This window comes from Helianthus annuus, chromosome 5, assembly GCF_002127325.2.
Source record: "Helianthus annuus cultivar XRQ/B chromosome 5, HanXRQr2.0-SUNRISE, whole genome shotgun sequence".
NCBI lineage: Eukaryota > Viridiplantae > Streptophyta > Magnoliopsida > Asterales > Asteraceae > Helianthus > Helianthus annuus.
In genome coordinates this window covers 132,082,661-132,097,670 of record NC_035437.2, presented here as the reverse complement: position 1 = coordinate 132,097,670, position 15,010 = coordinate 132,082,661, and the positions used below count along the sequence as shown (strand labels likewise).

At 41.5% G+C, this 15,010-nt stretch overlaps 1 long non-coding RNA gene across 1 annotated transcript in view; it reads left to right on the top strand.

Moving 5' to 3' along the window:
* Window positions 1–15,010, top strand: part of LOC110939168 — a 50,650-nt gene continuing 35,640 nt past the window's right edge. The window contains exon 1 of the long non-coding RNA XR_002592030.2: window positions 1–69. This is a non-coding gene — a long non-coding RNA (uncharacterized LOC110939168). The remainder of the gene's footprint in view (window positions 70–15,010) is intronic.

The window sequence follows — 15,010 nt, the reverse complement described above, 5'->3', positions numbered from 1 at the left end:
CCGCACCCTTTCTTCTCTCATTCATCCACAACCTTGCCCCAAAGATGGCATCTCTTTTTCGGTGCAAATGTAAGAGCTTTTATTTATTTTACTTTTATCTAATTCGATTTGCCTCATAATCTTTCTTTATATTTTTAAAAATCACTTTTTGTTTTCAAAAGTACTAATATGAGAATTTTGGTTTAATTAATTGTATGGATATGTATGCTTTGATTTTGTTGGTTTTGATGTAACATATACGCAAACTAACTCTATCGGTTTGAAAATTTAAGAAATTCATTACCAAATACATTTTTAGAATTTTTATTTTTGTATAAGCATGTTCTAGAATGGATCTATAAACAAATGAAGAAGAATTTGTAACAAATATTCTTTTTCTTCCTTATTTGACGTGTAGTTATGAGGATTTTTTTTGTTCCTTATTTAAGGTGTAGTTATGAGGATTTTGTGTTTTTTTTTGTTTGTTTTGTTGCTTATAATTGTTAGGTTTGCTATTATTTACCGGTCTTACATCACTTTGACATGTAGTTATGAGGATTTTATGTTTTTTGCTTGTTTTGTTGGTTATAAATTTTAGGTTTGGTATTCACCGATCTCACATCACAAACGGGTCTGGCTAATCATTTTAGAGCAGAGTATAGCATGTTAATTGTTCATGGCGTTTCAAGTGCTCAATTGAGAAAGGTAAAACCCAAAACCATTCAAACTACTTGAGAAAGTCAAAGGCGAAATTGCAAAAAAAAAAAAAAAAAAGAAAAAAAAAAGAAAGAAAGAAAAGAGGAATCAAGCGATGTTGTAAAATTAAAAATAAAAAATATTGTTTTATATAATCTGATATGGATTAAAACAAAATTATAATATTAAGGTGTGATTTTTGTCACGCCCCTCTCTAAGGCAGAAGCACGAGGTGTAATCATGAAAGGTTCTCATTGCATACGACTGGTAAACATACTACATGCTCGTCAAAATAACCCCAAATGCCAAACATTACATAACTGAAAACATAGGTTAAGTGTTTACGTCACAAGACAGCGTAAGACATTGTCTGAAAAGTTTACAACTTTATTCAAAGATAAACATAAACAACATCCAAGAGCAAGAGTAAGACCGCACGCACATCCACTTTAGTTACCTGAAATACGTGTGAGTTTTTGGAAAATCGTCAACATAATGTTGGTGTGAATTCATGCAGTTTGTATTGAACGTTTTTATACTTTGTATGAAAACATGGTATGTAATTTGTATAAATCAAGTATTTCTGTAAGTACAAGGAAATCAAGATTGCTAATGGTTTGCAAGGCCATTAACATGTGACACGACATAGGAAGCATCCAAACCATAGGCATTTAGTAGTCGATTCACGACTGAGACACAAAAGCACTACTTGGTACTAGTGATCACCAAGAGTGTGGCTGCCCGAAACCCATTAGATCTAACCTTTTGTTCTGCGGTCTTAGTATGTACACGATTAATGGTGCTTCTGGTACCCTATTCGTGACATGATCTAAAGTATCATTCCTTAGTTTTTGTATCCAACATACCATAACACATGTATTTTCCCCAAGTTTAAAAAGCATGTAAAAGATTAAAAGTGGGGACATGAACTCACAACTTTGTGTTTCTTGCACCGTAAACTTCACCGGGTTTGCTTATATAGCGTCGTGACCTATACGTGTTTTATTAACGTTAGTCACTAGACTTGTATCGCACAAGTACAAGTCACCATCTTTTATGTATTTGTTCTTTGTTGTTAAAAATAACTTATATTTTTAACTATGTATCTTACTTATATTATTTTCTCAAAAATAAATATAAGTATCTTGTATTTTTCACCCTAGTTATACATTTTGTCCAAAAGACGTTTTAAGTCCGTAACTTGTCCAAGTTACATAATCTTTTAAGAAATATATTTTCATAAATATATTCTCTTGTGTTTGTCTATGCATGTTGTATGTGTATTTCGTATTTTTACTCCTTAGGAGTATTTAGTGTATTTTCAAGTCCTAATACACTATTTACGTATAATACATACTACATACACTTAGCACAAAATTTGATGATCAATAAATATATATATTTTCCTCAAAATATACATACTTAATATCAATTTTTATCTTGAAGAAATCATCATTTCTTAACTTGAAGTTTACATAAAAATTAGGGAAACTTTGGTAAGTATTTTTAGGGAATAAGTTTCACCAAAACTTATATTTTTCTAAGTGTCAAAATTCTATAGAAATTTTGACATAGTTTCCCCTAAAAATGGAGGTTTCCCTTGTTTTCAGAACATGTGTTTATTTTCTTTTAAAATCATCACAAACAATCATCAACTCATTCAACACTTACCGAGTCTCAAAATCAAGTAAATTACGCTACATCATGAACTTGAAGTTTTGTAAAAACTTGTAGTAACTTACCATGTTATTTAGGAGGTTTAGTTATCATTAAAAACATATTTATTTGTTTCTAAATCACATTCTTGAAAGATTTTATCATTTACATCTTGTAAGATGATTTTTCTAAAAATATTTCTTTTGTATTTTTCTTGTTACAAACATGTTTCTATTCTTGTTTAAACACTAAAAATATGGTTAGTTTATTTAGTAACCATAACTTTGTAAATCTCATACATAAACTTGGTTTCTTGAGAAAATTATTTTTGTAATCATCTATTTACAAGATTTGTATTTTGTTTAAATCATCTTCTCATATGAAAACCAACTCCATCATTCAAGTTCATGAAGACATAAAGCATGATGATCTTGGTCTTTCACAAGATCACCACCTTAACTTACTAGATCATGTGTTTAATCACAATCTAGTAGGTTTCTTATGATGTCTAACATCACTAACACAAACTATCAATCATCAAGAAGCAAATCAACACAATCAACATGTATTCTTATATTTTTATGCTTATGTTAAAGTATCATGATCATGTTCTTTAGTGTTCTTCAAGATTAACATTGTTTATCATCTTTTAATCATCAAAATATGAAGTGAAAACAAGTGATAAGAAGCTTACAACTAGCACAAGGGCTAGGGAAGAACACAAGATGTTGAAGATGATAAATGGGTTGGTTAATAGCAAATGAAGAAGGTCCTTCAAGATCCACAAGCTCCAAGCTTCCTTAATCACCTTCTTACACCTTAGGATAAGCTTAGAATTGGATGAAGATTGGATGAAAGTGGTGGTGGTGTGGGGACTAGGATCGGCCGAAAATGGAGGGTAAGGGAAGGAGGTTGATGGTGTGTGCAAGGTGAATGAGAATGGTTATACTTATAACCATGTTTAAGATTAGTCCAATGTGTAATGTGTCTCTAGAGTACATAGCAAGATCTTTAGTAAATCTTCATAAGATCATATAGAATCAAGGGAGATCTAGTGAATCAAAAGAAATCACAAGTGGGGGACCCACTTGTGACCGTTAATATGAAGAGGGGGGGATAATGTGTAAGTTTTAATGTTAAGTTAAGTTACTAGTTGAAATCCAAAGTGTATTGATTAGTGCTTAAGTGTATGATGTGTTATATAGTGTGTTAAGGTGTTCAGGGATCATAACTAGCTCAGAAACATTAAAACAATGCTTCTAGTATAATTTTGGTGTTTCGGGTAATGTCCGGTTGTTCGGTTAAATACCGGTTCGTTAAAGTGTCAAAGTATTCCGTATAGTGATCTTTAAGTATCCTTTTGTGACCCTTTCAATTCCCGACACTTAGGAGGGTATTCTAGATAATAAAACGTGAATTCTACATGATATTTATGTGTTAAAAAGCCGATTATAGCTGATTTGTGCAGAATTCTGCATTTAAAGTGCGTTTCGGGTGCATTTAGTGCATATTCTAGCTTCCAGAAAGTCTATATGTTAACCCTTGTATCCATATTTGGGTTTTAATGTATTTTAGACTTTGGACCTACTCCTAGGCCCTAATTCTATTGTCTGACTGCTTTCTGCAGAATTGTTGACACAATGTGTCTTACCGGTGAGTTTACTAGTATTTCTGACGCAATGCTATCATTAACGCATAAAGCAATATTTGTACTATAAAACGTGCATGAATTCACATGTATAGCATGTAATTAGACAATGTTGACATTTAAGCACATAACTGCAGTTATTAAGTATTAATTAAATTGAACGGAAATTACCGGTTTTGTGCCAGTTGTCACAGTCTCCCCCCGTTAAAAGAATTTCATCCCGAAATTCAGGCTGAGCTAACTCTCCCAGGAGTTTTCTTGAACAGGTGGGGGTACTTTTCTTTAAACTGGTCTTCACGTTCCCACGTGTACTCGGGTCTGTGCTTAGAGTTCCAACGTACTTTGACAAGTTTGACACTACTCCTTCGGGTCTTGTTGACTTTCCAGTCTGTAACCTCAACGGGTTGTTCTGTAAATCGGAGGGTGTCATCAATGTGCACTTCATCCGCAGGGATGATCACTGTTTCTTGGGTTGGACTCTTCTTGAGGTTGGATACATGAAACGTATCATGTACTCCGTTAAGTTCTTCCGATAATTCCAACTTGTATGCCACGGTACCAATTCTTTCCAAGATCTTGAATGGTCCGATGTATCGTGGATTCAGCTTTCCACGTTTTCCGAATCTTACTACGCCCTTCCAAGGTGAAACCTTCAACAAAACTTTGTCTCCCACCTCGAACTCTAATGGTTTTCGTCTTCGATCAGCGTAGCTCTTTTGTCGATCTCGAGCCGCCTTAATGCACTCTCGGATCTGCATGATTTTGTCAGTTGTCTCTTGAACAAGTTCACGACCAACCATTCGTTTGTCTCCAGCGTCTGCCCAACATAATGGCGAGCGGCCCTTGCGGCCTGATGTGCACAAAATGCAACATATAAATTACATCAATTGTGGCATAAAACTAACCCTTTTTTAGTACTAGGGGGGGGGGATATTGCACGGTCCTCCCAACCGCTGGAGTGATCCCACTCCACAATCTAGCTCAGCCCCATAGCTGCCTGGCGGTGAATACCCCATCCCGAGCTGAGTCCGTTTCCTTCTGGGAAGAAGGTGGCCGATTGTCCCCGTGCCTGGACTCGAACCCGGGTCTCTATGAAGAGTAGGGGTGAGGCTGGCCAACTGGGACACCCCAGTTGGTTACCCTTTTTTAGTACTAATGTTGGAAAAAGTGTGTTTTTTTCTTCCTTTTGTATTTTCAGGATTAAATGAGCTCAAATGAACAAAAGAAGCAAAAAGGCAACTAAATCTAAGATAAATACAAGAAAAGGAACAAACGTAGCATGCCCGACCCCCCGACAGCATCTTCGCAAGCAAAACAAGAGAACAGAAGGCTGAACATGCCCAGTGCTCAATGAGCACGGGGGCGTGCCCAAGTGTCAGCAGAAAAGACAAAGTTGTAGAAGCTTCTATCGCCCACCACGGGGTCGTGCTCAGCGGACACGGGGCCGTGGTCAACTATAAGATTCGCAGAATCCAAGGAAATCTTGATAGTACAGATACGCTTCTGCACACGGGGTCGTGCTCAGCGAACACGGGGGCGTTGTCAACTAATGCCGACAAACTGCAATTAATGAAGAAAGAGAAGGAGGATGGACACGGGGCCGTGCCCGAGCTACTGTTCAGGCTATAAATAGGGGTGATTGGCTCATTTGCAAACCATCCCTTGGCACACCACCTCTCTCACACTTCACCCACCACCCACCACCATAACAACACCATCATCCACCACCATCATCCATTATCCATCATAGAGAGTGTGAGTCGTCTGGGGAGCCAAGATTGATCATAAGAGTTCTTGACAATCAAAGGCCATGTTTGCCTAAGTCTCTTACATCACTTGGTGAAGACAAGTGTTTAGTGTAATACTTTTTATTTTTAGTCTTTTCGCACTTTTTATCGGTTATGTATTAATGACTTTAATAACTAGTTTCTTATGTTGAAGGTGATTCTTCCTTATCGTTTGTCTGTGGTGTCTTGGCATTATTTTACTGTCTATATAAAATAAAAGATTTTCACCATTCGTATCTCCACGGTCTATATGGAGATATGTTGGCTACCTGGTCGGGGTTTAAGGGAACGGTTTGGTAAGAGTCTGGCCATTGTTCAGTGTATAGATCCTGCAAAGGACCTGGATTAAATTTAGTAGGACCTCCTTCAATACCCACTGGTATTGGATGACGGGGGTCCAAACTCTTTGATCCCCTCATAAGTAAGCTACTATTAAAACTTTAACCCGGCTACTTAGGACTGTATCCCTACTGACTCAGACTACTTAGCCGAGGGTAACGTCACCTTCAAAAGAGGGGCCTACCACATTATGCATTAATAACTTAATTAATTATCTTTCAATAATCCGACCCTTTAGGATTGTATCATTGCTGACTCAAATCACTGGGTTGAGGGTAACGTCACCTTCAAAAGAGAGGCCTACTACAATAACTAAGATAATCTCTTAAAAAGTGCAAAAGTGCGGAAATAATCAAAGGTTACACTACACACGAGTCGGATCCAAGTGATTCATCTTATCTATCTGTTTTTACTTTTATTTTATTTTTCAGCATTTTAGTTAGTTTTATTTTTCTAGTTTAAAAACCTTTTTTCTAACTTTTGATTTGATTAGACGTTGAGGATAAACCGGTACTAAAAGCTTTTGTGTCCTTGGACGACCTCGGTATCTTACCAACACTATACTACGTCCACGATGGGTGCACTTGCCCATATGTGTGTTTAGTGTTAGTAAATATCGTGTTTTATAAATTTAAAACTTGGCTAAAAAGTGTAAAAGGGCTTAAAATATACACCAAAAATATATTACACTACACACGCATCACGGCCATACAGAGCTTCGAACGGTGCGGCTTTTATGCTCGTATGATAACTGTTATTGTAGGAAAACTCAACTAAAGGTAGGTGAGTATCCGAGCTGCCGCCTAGGTCCATAACACATGCGCGAAGCATATCTTCCAGCGTTTGTATGGTTCGTTCAGTCTGATCGTCTATTTGCGGATGGAAGGCCGTGCTTAGATCTAGCTGAGATCCAAAGGCTTCCTGAAAGGATTGCCAGATCCTTGAGACAAAGCGTCTATCTCTGTCTGAAATAATTGAGATAGGCACTCCATGACGTGCCATGATTTCTTTTAAGTATATCTCAGCAAGCTTTCCAGTGCTTTCCTTCTCTCGGATCGGTAGGAAATGCGCGGGTTTCGTCAATCGATCAACTATCACCCATATCATATCGTGCCCTCTAGGGGTCCTGGGTAATTTTGTTATAAAGACCATCGAGATTTGATCCCATTTCCATATGGGTATCTCTGGTTGTTGCAGTAGGCCAGACGGTTTCTGATATTCAGCCTTAACCTTAGCACAGGTTAGGCACTTTCCAACATAAACAGCAACGTCTCTCTTGAGTCTCGGCCACTAATAATATCCTTTCAAGTCTTGATACATTTTGTCTGATCCTGGGTGGATTGAGTATCTCGACTTGTGTGCTTCATCAAGGATGACTTCTCGAATACCGCCATAGAGCGGAACCCAAATACACCCCTTAAAGTACAAGGTTCCCTCTTTGTTTAGCACCAAATATTTAAACATACCTCGGAGGTATTCAGCTCTACGATTCTCTCCCTTAAGGGCTTCTTGTTGTGCGTCATGAATGCGTGCAGTGTGGTTCGTTCGAATAGTCATTTCCAATACTCGAACCCTTAGAGTCTTAATCCTTTCTTTTCGGCTTAATGCGTCTGCTACAACGTTTGCCTTTCCAGGATGGTACTTAATCTCAAAGTCATAATCGTTTAGCAGCTCGACCCAACGTCGCTGACGCATGTTTAATTCCTTCTGATCGAATATGTGTTGTAGACTTTTGTGATCTGTGAAGATTGTGCATCGAGTACCATATAAATAGTGTCGCCAGATCTTCAAGGCGAATACCACCGCGCCTAGCTCCAAATCGTGCATGGTGTAATTCCTTTCATGCACCTTCAACTGTCTTGAAGCGTAAGCGATGACTTTTTGGCGTTGCATGAGCACGAAACCCAAACCTTGACTTGAAGCGTCGTAGTATACCACGAAGTCTTCAGTGCCTTCGGGTAAGGATAGTATCGGTGCATCGCATAGCTTATTTTTGAGCAGTTGGAAGGCTTCTTCCTGCATATCACCCCATTCGTACTTCTTGTCTTTCTGCGTCAGGGAAGTCAGCGGTTGAGCTATCTTTGAGAAATTCTCGATGAATCGCCGGTAATAGCCCGCTAAGCCCAAAAATTGTCGAACTTCAGTTGGGGTTTTGGGGGCTTCCCAATTCTTTATTGCTTCTATCTTGGATGGGTCTACATGAATGCCCTTTTCATTCACAACGTGACCAAGAAACTGTACTTCGCGAATCCAGAATTCGCACTTTGAAAATTTTGCATAAAGTTTCTCTTTCTTCAGTAGTTCCAAAATGGTTCTGAGGTGTTGCTCGTGCTCTTCTCTTGTTCGTGAGTAAATCAGGATATCATCGATAAATACAATCATGAATTTAACGAGATATGGTTTGCATACGCGGTTCATCAGATCCATAAATACCGCTGGCACGTTCGTCAGTCCGAATGGCATCACAAGGAACTCGTAATGCCCATAACGCGTTCTGAATGCAGTCTTTGGTACGCTTTCCTCTTGAATCCTTAGCTAATGGTATCCAGATCGAAGATCGATCTTGGAATAGTAGCTTGATCCTTGCAACTGATCAAATAAGTCATCAATCCTCAGTAGTGGGTACCGATTCTTGACAGTGAGCTTGTTCGGTTCTCTATAATCGATACACATCCGCAGTGTTCCATCCTTCTTCTTTACGAACAACACTGGAGCTCCCCAAGGCGAGAAGCTTGGCCTTATGAATCCTTTATCCAACAACTCCTGATGTTGTGTAGATAATTCTTGCATCTCGGATGGTGTAAGCCGATAGGGTGCCTTGGCTACAGGAGCGGCTCCTGGAACCAAGTCTATATGGAATTCGACTTGTCGTTGCGGAGGTAGTCCTGGCAGATCTTCGGGAAAAACATCAGGGAATTACTTCACCACAGGAATGTCTTCGAGTTTTGGCTCCTCAGCCTTCTTATCTACAACGTGTGCCAGGAAAGCAACACATCCTTTCTTTAAGCACTTATGTGCCTTCATACAACTGACGATTCGCAGAGGCGCATCTCGTTTTTCTCCATGCACGATGAGAGTTTCATCATTCGCCAGAGGGATACGAATGATTTTCTCGTGACAAACAACTTCAGCTTTGTTCTTGGACAACCAGTCCATCCCGAGCACCACATCGAAGCTACCCAATTGAATAGGTAAGAGGTCGATGCTAAATCTTCGCTCACCAATTGTCACACCCCCAAAATCCCACCTGCGGAGTACTACCGCTTGGAGGCGTGACTGACCAGGATCCAGCCACCAATCATACTGAACAAGCATATAATGATCATAAAAGTTTAACCAATACGATTGGTGTTTCAAAACAAACAAGTTTAAGTTGCAAGCGGAAGCATAAGTTTAAAGTTATAACAAAAGTTCCCAAGTTTAACATAGCACGCAGCAATCCGTGTCCCACAACGATCCTCCTCCATGCAAGCTCCCACTGAGTACCTATGGTCCTGCAAAGCATGTAGTAACGAGTCAACAACTAGTTGAGTGAGTTCACGGGTGGGCGTTTGTTTTAGTTATTCCGAAAACAGTTTCCTTTAACTGGCATCCTGCCGTGGGGGTTACCCCATAGTTTAAAAACGTGACATGTTCGTTCCCAGTTACTCCGGCACTCCGGCCGTGGGGGCTACCCCATGTGAATCTTCTGGCACTCCGGCCGTGGGGGCTACCCCATGTACATCATCTGGCTCTCCAGCCGTGGGGGCTACCCCATGTTAGTTATCAGGCATTTCGGCCGTGGGGGCTACCCCATGCGTACACTAGACTCGTTACCATATCGACTGCTGACTGTAGTCATGTTTATGTGCCCTGAAAACATCAATGTCTATCATCATTGACGTGCCCCAGATCCATTAGTTCACGCCCGTCCTCTGCGGCACGGTGTGAGGCTTGTCAGACCTAAATAGCGCTATCTAACTAATGACCCGCTCGCCATTGGCCCGGCGATTAGTCGATACAAAAAGGAGGGACTTCGTGATAGAGTTTTAGTCTAGTACGTTTATCCGTCCATCCGGACGAGGAATCACATTCCTGAACAACTGACGTCCTACCCAAGGAGGACGAGGAACCCACGTTCCTTAACCCCGTTCCCAACCCAGGGAATCCCATGCTTTGTAGAGGGTGTGAACTCACCTTGGTTTGCTCGGCAGTTAATCACAGAAAGTCAATCAAGTCGCAAGTAGTCAGTTACGTCCTAACACGGATATCACTTATAATCAGATTCAAGCCAGCAATGCACGTATGTTTAACACGTATGGCAAACACGTTTAACAGTAACCGTTCACAGTGTTCTTAATCAACAGTAGCACATACGGTTCACATGTTCAGCCCAACTACTTAGGCCCAAACACGTAAAAGCAGTTAACACAGAAGCCCATCAGTCTGGCCCATTAGCTAAGGCCCAAAAGTGTGGTCTCGAGTCGCAACCGGACTCGCAAGCATGGTCTCGAGTCATGCTGTGTGTGCTGATCTCAGGTGGTTGCGGGTCGCAACCGGTGTCGCAACCGTAGTCTCGGTTCATCATGCTAAGGTCTCGAGTCGCAACGGGACTCGTAACCTGTGGTCTCGGCTTGTCCTGTTATGGTTGCGAGTCGCAACCGCGTGGTCTCGAGTCATCACGCTGTGGTTGCGAGTCGCAACCGTGTGATTGCAAGTCGGTAGCAGTCGTTTTCATGTTCACGTGTTGATGCAGATGTAGTCAGCCAATTTGTACAATATAATCAGGCCCAAATCAGGAAATAACCAATAGCATTTCACTAACATATTTCCTAATCAGGCTATTAGTCAAAGATGGATCAAAATCACAAGGGTTTTCAATCTTCAACTATCCTTCAAAGTGTTCTTCAAATATTCAAACCCATATTCAACAAGTTCATAGCATATTAATCATCTATTCAACCAAACTATGAACAACCATTAAACTTTTGAGCATAACAACACAAGCTTGTCTCTATTCTAAGCCGATTTCATGACATATGTAAACCGATTTCATGAATCATCAAATCTAGTAGTTTAAACTCTATTTAACACATGAACACATTCCAACACTAAACTTTTTAACACACATAAAACATCATCTCATTCATGCATCTATTTAAGCACAATCATAACATGAACATACTATCACTAAGCATTCAACAATAATCATCAAGAAACACTAACAATAAACATCATCTCATGCATTTCATCATTTAACATGACTAACATAAATCCATAAACATTAAAAGCACTAACCGGTTAATGAAGTGTGTGTGTGTGCCGATCCGAAGTTCCAAACCCGAGAGTTCTTGTGTTAACCGATTGGATCCGAGAGTCTTGGAGGTGTGTTTGTGTTCTTAGTTTTTAGGGGAGAGAGAAGTAGGAGAGTGTGTGTGTTCTAATGTTCAACAAAGTGGTAAAATAACTAAGGGTGGTTTATATATAGCCAAGTTCCAAGTGTGTGCACCCTTCATGGTTTCGAGTGGGGGTTTACGGCCCAAAGGCCCAACCGGCCAAAGGCCCAAACCGGCCTAATGGTTACGGTTCACTCGAGACCACATGGTCTCGAGTCGGGTCCTTGTTGTTTCGTGTCGGGTTCTCGGTTCACATATAACACGTACACATATAAATACAATGCACACATAACAAAGCACTTATCACATAAAAAGGTTCACGTTATCATTAAGTTTAATCATTCAACTAATCACATAACGTACAAGCAAGTTACAACGAAAGGTTCTAGATTTCGAGTTGTCACATCATCCCCAAGTTGAAAGAAATTTCGTCCCGAAATTTGATGGCACTCACTGAGGAAGCTAGTCAAGTTGCAAGGTTTTCCCGGTTTTCCTGGGGTGTCACATCCACCCCCCGTTGATCTGGAATTTCGTCCCGAAATTCCGTAGCTTCAGCCTCAGTAGCGTTTGTACTGTTCTCAAACAGTTGGGGATACTTTTGTTTCATCCGATCTTCGCGCTCCCAGGTAAACTCTGGGCCGCGACGTGAGTTCCAACGAACTCGAACAAGAGGTATTCTAGTGCTCTTGAGGACCTTAACATCCCGGTCCGTGATCTCGACAGGTTCTTCGACGAATTTCAACTGTTCGTCGATCGTGAGTTCCTTCAGAGGAACTACGTGCGTCTCATCTGACAGACACTTCTTCAGATTCGACACATGGAAAACGTTGTGAACTGCACCGAGTTCTGCTGGTAATTTCAGTCTGTAGGCCACCTTGCCTATTTTCTCAAGAATTTCGAAAGGTCCAACGTATCGTGGGTTGAGTTTGCCGCGTTTACCAAAACGAACCACACCCTTCCAGGGTGAAACTTTGAGTAATACCCGCTCCCCAACCTGGAGCTCAAGTGGTTTCCTGCCCTTATCGGCGTAGGCCTTCTGACGGTCACGAGCCGCCGCCATGCGTTGTCGTATTTGAGCAATCCGCTCAGTAGTGTCTACCACATGTTCTGGACCAGTGATTTGACTATCCCCCACCTCTGCCCAACAGAGGGGTGACCGGCATTTACGTCCGTACAATGCCTCAAATGGAGCAGCTTTAATGCTGGTGTGGTAGCTGTTATTATACGAGAATTCCACGAGTGGCAGATGCTTTTCCCAGCTGTTGCCAAAGTCGATTACACAAGCGCGAAGCATGTCTTCTAATGTCTGAATAGTTCACTCGGACTGCCCGTCCGTCTGTGGGTGATACGCTGTGCTCATATCAAGACGTGAGCCAAAAGACTTGTGCATTGCCTGCCACAGTTCCGAAGTAAAACGTGCATCTCGATCAGAGATGATAGAAGTGGGCACCCCGTGCCTCGAAACAACTTCCTTGAGGTATACCTCCGCCAGAGTGGAGAACTTATCCGTCTCCTTGATTGCCAAGAAGTGTGCGGATTTCATGAGTCGATCCACGATCACCCAGATAGTATCGTTTCCGCGCTGTGATCTAGGTAGGCCAGTAACAAAATCCATGGAAATTTGCTCCCATTTCCATTGTGGTATCTCTGGTTGCTGAAGTAGGCCTGAGGGTTTCTGATATTCCGTCTTGACTCGCGCACAAGTCAAACACTTGCTGACATAAGTTGCTATGTGGGCCTTCATGCTAGGCCACCAATACGTAGTTTTAATATCGTGGTACATTTTGTCCGAACCAGGGTGTACCGAGTAGCGAGATTTGTGCGCTTCATCCATCACAAGTTCTCGTAAGTCGCCATAGAGTGGGACCCAAATGCGTCCTGTCACATAATAAGCACCGTCTTCCTTCCGTTCTAAACGTTGCCTCGACCCGCGTAGAGCTTCTGCTCTAACGTTTTCTGGTTTCAGTGCTTCTATCTGAGCAGCTCGTATTTGCGAAGGTAGACTAGAATGGATCGTGAGTTGTAAAGCTCTTACGCGCTTAGGCGTAGTGTCCTTTCGACTGAGGGCGTCTACCACAACATTGGCCTTGCCCGGGTGATACCTGATAGAGCACTCATAGTCATTCAGCAGCTCGACCCATCGTCGCTGCCTCATATTCAGTTCCTTCTGCTTGAATATATGTTCTAGACTTCTGTGGTCGGTGTAGATGGCGCACTTGGTTCCGTAAAGGTAATGCCGCCATAACTTAAGTGCGAAAACAACAGCTCCCAGCTCTAAATCATGCGTAGTGTAGTTCTTCTCGTGAACTTTAAGTTGTCGTGAGGCGTAAGCTATAACTTTATCTCGTTGCATCAATACACAACCAAGACCCTGAATTGATGCATCACAGTAAACCACAAAATCATCTGTGCCCTCTGGCAGTGAAAGGATAGGTGCACTACAAAGTCTATCCTTTAGATGCTGAAAAGCTAACTCTTGTGCATTCCCCCAATGATAAACAACGCCTTTCTGCGTTAACAAAGTGAGAGGCTGCGCGATCTTAGAAAAATCCTTAATGAATCTCCTGTAATAACCTGCCAATCCCAAAAATTGGCGAATTTCCTTTGGTGTGCGGGGCGCAGGCCAGTTCCTGATAGATTCCACTTTGGATGGATCAACGTGAATCCCATCCTTGTTCACCACATGCCCTAGGAAATGGACCTCTCGAAGCCAGAAGTCGCATTTCGAGAACTTTGCGTAAAGCTGTTCCTTCCGAAGGAGTTCCAAAATAAGTCGTAGATGTTGTTCGTGCTCTTCTTTGCTCTTAGAATAGATCAGGATGTCGTCGATAAAGACTATAACAAACTTGTCCAGGTACGGCTTGCAAACTCGGTTCATCAAATCCATAAAAACTGCCGGTGCGTTCGTCAGCCCAAACGGCATGACCAAAAACTCATAGTGCCCATAACGAGTCCTAAAGGCCGTCTTAGAGACATCCTCTTCTCGAACTCTCAGCTGGTGATATCTCGATCTCAGATCGATCTTTGAATAGTAGCTCGACCCCTGCAACTGGTCGAACAAGTCGTCAATACGCGGTAGAGGATAACGATTCTTCACAGTTACCTTGTTGAGTTCGCGATAGTCGATACACATTCTGAAGGTACCATCCTTCTTCTTCACAAAAAGCACTGGAGCTCCCCAAGGCGATGAGCTAGGACGAATAAAACCCTTATCCAAGAGTTCTTGTAGTTGCGTGGAGAGTTCTTCCAACTCTGATGGAGCTAAACGATAAGGTGCACGGGCTACAGGCGCGGCTCCAGGAGCTAGATCAATCTGAAACTCGACTTGGCGATGGGGCGGAAGACCAGGTAATTCCTCAGGGAATACCTCAGGATAGTCGCGTACAACCGGAAAATCTTCTAACTTCCTCTCCTTTTCTGTGGTATCAGTAACTAGAGCCAAAATCGCAGTGTGACCCTTTCGTAAGCATTTCTGGGCCTTAAGAAGAGAGATGATGTTCTCAACAGCACTTCTCTTGTCGCCACGAATC